Source organism: Mauremys reevesii, linkage group 27 (genome assembly GCF_016161935.1).
Source record: "Mauremys reevesii isolate NIE-2019 linkage group 27, ASM1616193v1, whole genome shotgun sequence".
NCBI lineage: Eukaryota > Metazoa > Chordata > Testudines > Geoemydidae > Mauremys > Mauremys reevesii.
In genome coordinates this window covers 8,632,770-8,640,430 of record NC_052649.1, presented here as the reverse complement: position 1 = coordinate 8,640,430, position 7,661 = coordinate 8,632,770, and the positions used below count along the sequence as shown (strand labels likewise).

Sequence of the window (7,661 nt, the reverse complement as noted above, 5' to 3'; positions counted from 1 at the left end):
GCCCAGTCCCCATGTGCCCCCAGGGTCAGCCCCACACCCCCATCAGGCCCAGCCCCATGTGCCCCCAGGCTCAGCCCCCCATCAGGCCCAGCCCCAGGTGCCCCCGGGCTCAGCCCCCATCAGGCCCAGCCCCAGGTGCCCCCGAGGGTCAGCCCCCCCCCCCCCTGCCCCGTGCACTTTAAGGGGCGGTGACAGCGGCCGCCCCGCCGCGCTGATGTCAGGAGCTGCCCGGAACTCAGCTGAGTTTCCCGCATGGACATTCCAGGCACTTGCCGCTCCGCCCCGGAGCCTCCAGGCTCCCCTCTCCCCTGGCCCGGCCATGCGGCGGGAGGGGAAGATTCATGCCGGAAGAGCCACCTGGGGCACCCCCCCGGCAATTCATGAATAATAAACGAGCCTCGTGGATAAGAGGCTCTGATTGGCCAAGAGGTCACGTCCCCTCGTGAATAATGAGCAAATGCGGAGCGCCATTGGCCAGCGGCGCTGTGACGTGACCCGTGGAGGGGCGGGGCTGATGGGCAGCAGGTTTCTGGTCCGCTGCGGAGGGAGCAGGAGGCCGAGCGCCCCAGGCAGCCGGAGCCGCCACCCCCCCGCCCGGCCTGGGAGCCCCGTCCCCGCAGGTGAGCTGGGGAGCCGGGCGGGGCCCTGCGGGGCGGGGCGCGGGGGTCCCTCGGGGTGCTGCTCCCGTGGGTGCTCGAGGCATAAGAGTGCGTGTGGGTGCCCCCCCCCCCCCCGGCGCTGGGGCCAGGCCGCTAGGAGGCGCGGGCCCGGGGGGCTGGTCGCGGCCCCCGTGGGGGCTGGGGCCGGGCCGGGGGGCTGGTCGCGGCGCCCGGGGGTGCTGGGGTCAGAGGGGGGAGGGGGGGCAGTTGCTCCGGTGGGGGCTGGGGTCAGACGGGGGGGGGGCGGCAGTTGCTCCCGTGGGTGCTGGGGTCAGACGGGGGGGCTGGTAGCTGCTCCCGTGGGTGCTGGGGTCAGACGGGGGGGCTGGTAGCTGCTCCCGTGGGTGCTGGGGCCGGGCCGGGGGGCTGGTAGCTGCTCCCGTGGGTGCTGGGGTCAACCGGGGGGGGGGCTGGTAGCTGCTCCCATGGGTGCTGGGGTCAGACGGGGGGGGTGGCAGTTGCTCCCAGGGGGGGGGGGGTCGGACGGGGGCGGCAGTTGCTCCCAGGGTGCTGGGGTCAGACGGGGCGGCAGTTGCTCCCAGGGGTGCTGGGGTCAGACGGGGCGGCAGTTGCTCCCGTGGGTGCTGGGGTCAGACGGGGCGGCAGTTGCTCCCGTGGGTGCTGGGGTCAGGGGCGGCAGTTGCTCCCAGGGTGCTGGGGTCAGGGGCGGCAGTTGCTCCCAGGGGTCCTGGGGTCAGACGGGGGGGGCGGCAGTTGCTCCCAGGGGTGCTGGGGTCAGACGGGGGGGGCGGCAGTTGCTCCCAGGGGTGCTGGGGTCAGACGGGGGGGGCGGCCGTTGCTCCCGTGGGTGCTGGGGTCAGACGGGGGCGGCAGTTGCTCCGTGGGTGCTGGGGTCAGACAGGGGCGGCAGTTGCTCCCATGGGTGCTGGGGTCAGACGGGGGGGGTGGCAGGTGCTCCCAGGGGTGCTGGGGTCAGACCGGGGGGGGGCGGCAGTTGCTCCCAGGGGTGCTGGGGTCAGACGGGGGGGCGGCAGTTGCTCCCAGGGGTGCTGGGTGCCCCTGGCTCTCTCTCAAGGCACGAGCCAGGCAGTGGCCAGGGGCTGTTCTGAGAGCGAGATTTAAATGCACAGGAGTCAGGAAACTGAAAGTGGTGATGCCCGTGGCAGCCGGAACCCGGCCCCTCTCGCACTTCCATCTTGTCTTGCATCAGCCTGGCTTGGCAGCTGGCTCTCCCCAGGCCCTGCTGCAGCCACACGCTGGGCCGCAATGAGTGCGAGGGGCCCTGAGGTGCCTGCTCAGTGCTCCCTTGGGAGCTGATGGGGACTGAGGTAGACCAGCCCTGCCTGAGCGGGAGCCTGACCCAGCCAGGCCCTGCTGTCACTGTCGCTCAGTAGCAGCCCAGGGGCTGGAGTCAGGCGCTTGGCCCAGCTGCTAGGCACCTTTGCTTTGCTGTTCCCACGCTCCGAGGTGGCTCGCTGGGATCTGACTTGCTGAGTGAATTGGGCACAAGGCCCCAGCCAGTGGCCGGAGGGGGCCTCTCTTTGCACAGCGCTGTCAGTAGAAAAAGGGGCTTTTGTTTGAGAAACCTCCTGGCTAGCGCTTGTGAGCTCCCTGCGCCTCTCCTGGCTAGCAGCAGAGCTGCCTAAAGTTGAAGCAGGTTGAAAAAGTCCTAATATCCAGTGTCGGGGATGATTAGAATCACCTTTCTTTTGACAAGGGTGTCGGGGCTGGGTGGGTCTCATAGCCTCGGCCAGAAGACTCCACAATTTCACTTTTGTTGTTAGTTGTCCACTTTCTCTCTGTTCTGGGGCACCAGGTCTGCAGCCACTGGGGGGTACGAGGGGCCATTTCTCTGGCACCCAGAAATGAGCTAGGCACCTTAGAGAAATAGGTAAGAGCACTGTACCTGAAAGGCACGGAATCAGCATTACTGAGAGCGTATGTGAATGCCACCACCTGGCGCTTTTACAACAAGGCGTTGTGTCCCACGGGCGGCGAGTGAGCCCCTCTTCAGGGAGGGTAGCCCCTAGCTCCGCCGCTGCCCGCCAGAGTCCGTGGCCAGAGGAGCCCTGGCCAGCCTGCTGCTAGGCTGGCCAGAGCCACCCCGGGCCACCAGCTGGCCCGAGCATTGGCCCAAGCCACTCCTGGCCGCTCCAACCTCTGGCTGCCAGCCCGAGCTCCAGGCTGCCAGCTGGAAGTGAGCCCCTGCCAGCTTCAGGGGAGGGAGGGGCCCACGGCCTGGGTTAGGGGAGGCTTAGCCTTCGATACCCACTGCCCATAGGGTTGCCAACTTTCTAACCGCACAAAACCGAACATCCCTGCCCCACCCCTTCCCCGAGGCCCCGCCCATGCTCACTCCATCCCCCCCCAGGGTGTGGGATGAGGCTCCGGGCTGGGGCAGTGGGTTGGGCTGTGGGCTCTGGGGTGGGGCTAGGGATGAGGGATTTGGGGTGCGGGAGGGGGGTCCAGGCTGGGGGGTGGAGCTGAGGGTAGGGAGTGTGGGAGGGGACTCTGGGTTGGGGCAGAGGGTTGGGGTGTGTGTGGGGTGTGGGGTCCTGGCTCTGGGAGGGAGTTTGGGTGTGGGAGGGGGGCTCAGGAAGGGGTATGGGGTGCAGGATCTAGGAAGGAGTTTGGGTGCAGGAGGGAGGTGCGGGGGTGGTGCTTACCTCGGGGGGGGGGGGGCTCCCAGAAGTAGACACATGTCCTTTGACTCCTAGGCGGAGGTGCAGCCAGGTGGTTCTGTGTGCTGCCACCCTCACATCTCCCATTGGCTGTGGTTCCCAGCCAATGGGCGCTGCGGAGCTTGCACTCAGGGCGGGGGCAGCGCGCAGAGTCCTCCTGGCTGTGCCTCTGCCTAGGAGCTGAGGAACATGTCGTTGCTTCTGGAGAGACAGGTAGGGAGCCTGCCAGCCCCACCAACTGGACTTTTAGTGGCCCTGTCAACAGTGCTGACCAGAGCCGCCCAGGTCCCTTTTTGATGGGTGTTCTGGTTGTAAACAAGACACCTGGCAGCCTTAGCCGCCCATGGGCCCTCCCACAAATCCCATGGTTTATTACAAGGAAGGAACTGGTTGGTATTGACCAAACTCTGTAAAACATCCAGGGTCTGACCCTGAGCATTCCTCCCTCTTGCCAGCCTCTGCACTAGCATTGGGGAACCTTGGGGTGACAGTGTTTGCTGTACATCTAACTCAGAGCCTTGAGTATCAAAGTGCTGCAACTGCTCTGCAAACACAATGGGAGTGTAGAGATGGCCTTGTTAATTCCGTGAATGCGATTGTAGCGTTCAGTGCATTTTAAAATGGCATTTCAGAAAGCTTTGGCTGTAAACCGCCTTTTTGGAGTAGATGGACGGGGGAGTCTCTGAACTGATTTAAGAAGTCAAACTATGGACATTCAAAAATCTAGTTTTTTATTGGGTTCTGGCCTTGAGTGTGCCCCCCCCCCAGACTGCTCTCGGGTTTTGATCACAAAAGGATCCTTATGGCGGAAATTTCACAATGCTTAAGAATAAGAGTTTCTAGCAGAGCTTGCGGAATCTGTTGTTAGAGGCATTGCATTAATATCGATCAAAACTGCTGGGTTACTGAGATTATTGGTAATCAAGACTGAAAACCAGAAATGTTGATTCTGTATTTGGTCAACCCAAAGCTTAGCAAGCTGATTCATGTTTCCAACAGATGTGAACTCTGAGTTGCATTTTATTCTCCTTTGCTTGTTTTCACTGTGAGCAGTTGGGAGTGTTTTTTGTGCTAGCTCAGATCTCAGCTGGACCAGACCTTTGTCTTTAGTAGTAGTTTTATGAAGAAAACTGGCGTCTGGGGTGAAACACAAGGTCTGGGGTTCATGATGGTAGATGATTTTGCAGCACTGTGTCAGGGAATCTCTTTGGTCCTTATCTGGCCCCAATGACCGTAGCATCCAAGCGCCTCTCAGTCCCCGGTGGGTGTCTTTTCCCCATTTTACAGATGAGGCAATGAGGGGCAGAGAGACTAAGTGACTTTCCCAAGGTTACTCAGGGACTCTGTGGTGGAGCATGGACTATTCCCCAGGTTCTAGGCTAGTGCCGAACAGCTACACCATCCTTCCCCCTTTCCTAAATCTCTGCACTGATTACTTCCCTTTACTTTCTCCACCTCCAGGGTTACTTTTCTTGGCCATCTGAACCCTGAGAGCCATATTCGCTCATTTGCCGGGGGCAACGGACTTTCTCTTTTACAGAAGAAGTCCCTATGTTTTGTCATGCTACAGACAGCCAGGCAGAACTTCCCCTGAGCTGGTGAAGTTCTGTTCATCTGCTGCTGCAGCCTCACAAACCCGTCTGGGGGGACGAGGAAGCAAAGTTCATTTGAAAGCTTTGGTGAGTGGCGGGAATGACTCCCACAGACAGTTAGGACCTCTGCTGAGAGCTGGTCGGGAATTGTTTCACTTGCTGTTTCTTTGTTGGAAAATACCAATTTATCAACACCAAAATGTTCCGATGAAAAGTTTGAGATTTCTTGGGTCCTCCAGGATGGGAGGGATGGAGACACAGACCCACCCCCTCCTAGCTTGGTGATTAAGGCATGTGGGAGATCCAGGCATCCCTTCTCTGCCTGATTTGGAGCAGGGACTCCCAGGTGAGTGCCGGGAGAGCCAGGCTTTTGGTTCTTTTGGTGCGTGTATGGTTCTCTTGCTCTCTGTTTTGTTCCAGTGTGGGATGAAGCATTTTTCATGAAGGAGAATTCCTGTTTTCCAGCCTGCCTTACGCACAGCGTGACCGTACAGAAAGCTGCAGGGTGTCATTCTCCTGGCTTGGCACAGTGGAGGAGTGAGAATAGCCCAGGAGCATTCTGAGAAAACGGGGGCTCTTTGGAGGGGTCTGGCTGTCCCCTGCAGCTTGCCATGCAGCTCCTCACTCAGCATGTTGCATTTTGGGTTCATTACAAACCCCCCCCTCCCCCAAAGGAGATCTGGAGCACAGATTGCACTGCATTGTTCCTCAGCTGCATTTCAGTCCCCAGAGCAAAGGTTGTTAAACAGCACCTCTCACTCACTACTGAGTGGCTTTCATGGGAGTGCCTGCCAAGGCAGGTTATCAAGCATTCAAAGTGCAAGGACTGAGAGAAGCTATTTTTAACCATTCATTACCCACCCCTGCCCTCCACCAGGGCAGGACACACTGGAGTTTAATGATCCTTGTAGTTTTCCAAACCTAGTCAGCTGCTAGGTTGGGGGAGAGACATGTGCTCAGAAGTGTGTGTGTGCTCTGAGACTTGGCTCATTTAATGCATCAGCTTAAAATGGCCTCCCATAATTGCTGGCTTGGTGCAGTAGCAGCTCAGGAAGTTGGGTCCCAAATGAACCATGCTAGGAAAAGAACAGCGTTTGGGAGGAAGTCAGTCCTCTGTTAAGGCTGAGTAATGTTCCAGTGTATATTTCTTGTGCCTCTTGAGAAGGAAATTTTTGCCATGCAGGCCTGTCCCCTGCTAGCAGTGATCCAAGTTACCAGGGTACCTGTGGTTCCCCGCCCGCACACCTCCAATGCTGCTCTAGTGTAACCAAGGAAACCCGAGGCTAACGTTCTAGCATCTGTTTGGTACCTTGCACAGTCTCTGTCTATTTCACCTAGTGCCGGTGTGACGGGAGACTAGATACTGGTAGCATGGTTACAAGCTGGCTCTGCTCCAGAGATGAAAGGAAAGGCTAACCACAGAGAGACAGGTTCATCCCTCAGGTCTTTAAACCTAGGCTGGGGAGACTGAGCAGTAGCAAGTCTGGGTCAGGTGGGTGAGGGTTAGGGTTAGTCAGGCTAGTGCTTTAATAATGCAAGAGAGGTGGAGTAGCTCTTCCTCCTTTCTCTTGGGGCTTGTCTATGCTGGGGCTTTTGCCACCAGCACAAACCCCTACTGTAGGTGGCCACACTGGTGCCAGTCACTGCTCGCACTGCAGCAGCGCCTACAGTTCTCAATGATGATGCAGCAAAGGGAGAAGCGTTCAGTAAATATTTGTTTGGTATTTGGGGGGGAAACACTAGATATGATCTAGTCATCATATGATGAAACACTTTCAATTCCAATAGTCGCTCAGAAGTGCGTTTAACATCCGCTACTAAGGTTAGCCGTCTTTAAATCGGCAGGTCCCGATAATGTGCATCCAAGGGTTTTGAAAGATCTGGCTGAGGAGCTCGATTGGACCATTAATGTTGATTTTTCTGTAACTCTTGGTGCACTGGGGAAGTTCCAGAGGACTGGAAGAAAGTTCATGTGACAGTATCTGGAAAGGGTAAATGGGCCAACCCAGGTAATTACAGGCCTGTCAGCCTGATGTCGACCTCAGGCAAAGTCATGGGAATGGCTGATGCAGGACTAGATTCTTATAGAATTAAGGGAGGGTAATGTAATTAATACCAATCAACATGAGTTTATGGAAAATAGACCCTGTCTGACTAAATTGATTGCTATATGTTTTACAAGTTTGGATGATAAAGGGATTAACATTGATAGCATAGACTTCGGTAAGACTTTGTACTGCACAACATTTTGATTTTAAAAACTAGAACAATATAAAATCCACATAGCACATGCTAAATGGATTAAAGTGACTGACTGGTAGGTCTCAGTGTAACTGCAACAGGAAATCCTTGAGCGGGTGTGTTTCTAGTAGGGGCCTGCAGGGATCAGTTTTGGCCCTAGCTAGTTAACATTTGTATCAGTGACCTGGAAGAATACATGAAATCACTGATCAAGTTTTCAGATGACCCAAAGACTGGGGGAGTGGTGAATCCTGAAGGGGACAGATCATTGATACAGAGCCGTCTGGATCGCTTGGTGCAGGCCAACAATAAACATTTAATATGGCTACAGGCAAATGACACATCTAGGAACAAAGAGCATCAGCCATGCCTACAGGATGGGGGACTGTGCCCTGGAAAGCAGGGGCTCGGAAGACTTGGAGCTCATGCTGAATGATGAGCTGAACCCGTGGCCAGAAGGGCCAATCTCATCCTTGGGTGCATAAGCAGGGAATTTCAAGTGGGTGGAGGGCCCGCATTGCCTTTGT

General features: G+C 57.2%; 1 protein-coding gene across 1 annotated transcript in view; it reads left to right on the top strand.

The window, feature by feature from the left end:
- The first annotated feature begins 445 nt into the window (after positions 1-445).
- STAT3 (signal transducer and activator of transcription 3) overlaps positions 446-7,661 on the top strand; it is a 33,662-nt gene continuing 26,446 nt past the window's right edge. Inside the window, exon 1 of the mRNA XM_039516943.1 lies at positions 446-620. The gene's annotated coding sequence lies outside the window, so the exon portion shown is untranslated. The remainder of the gene's footprint in view (positions 621-7,661) is intronic.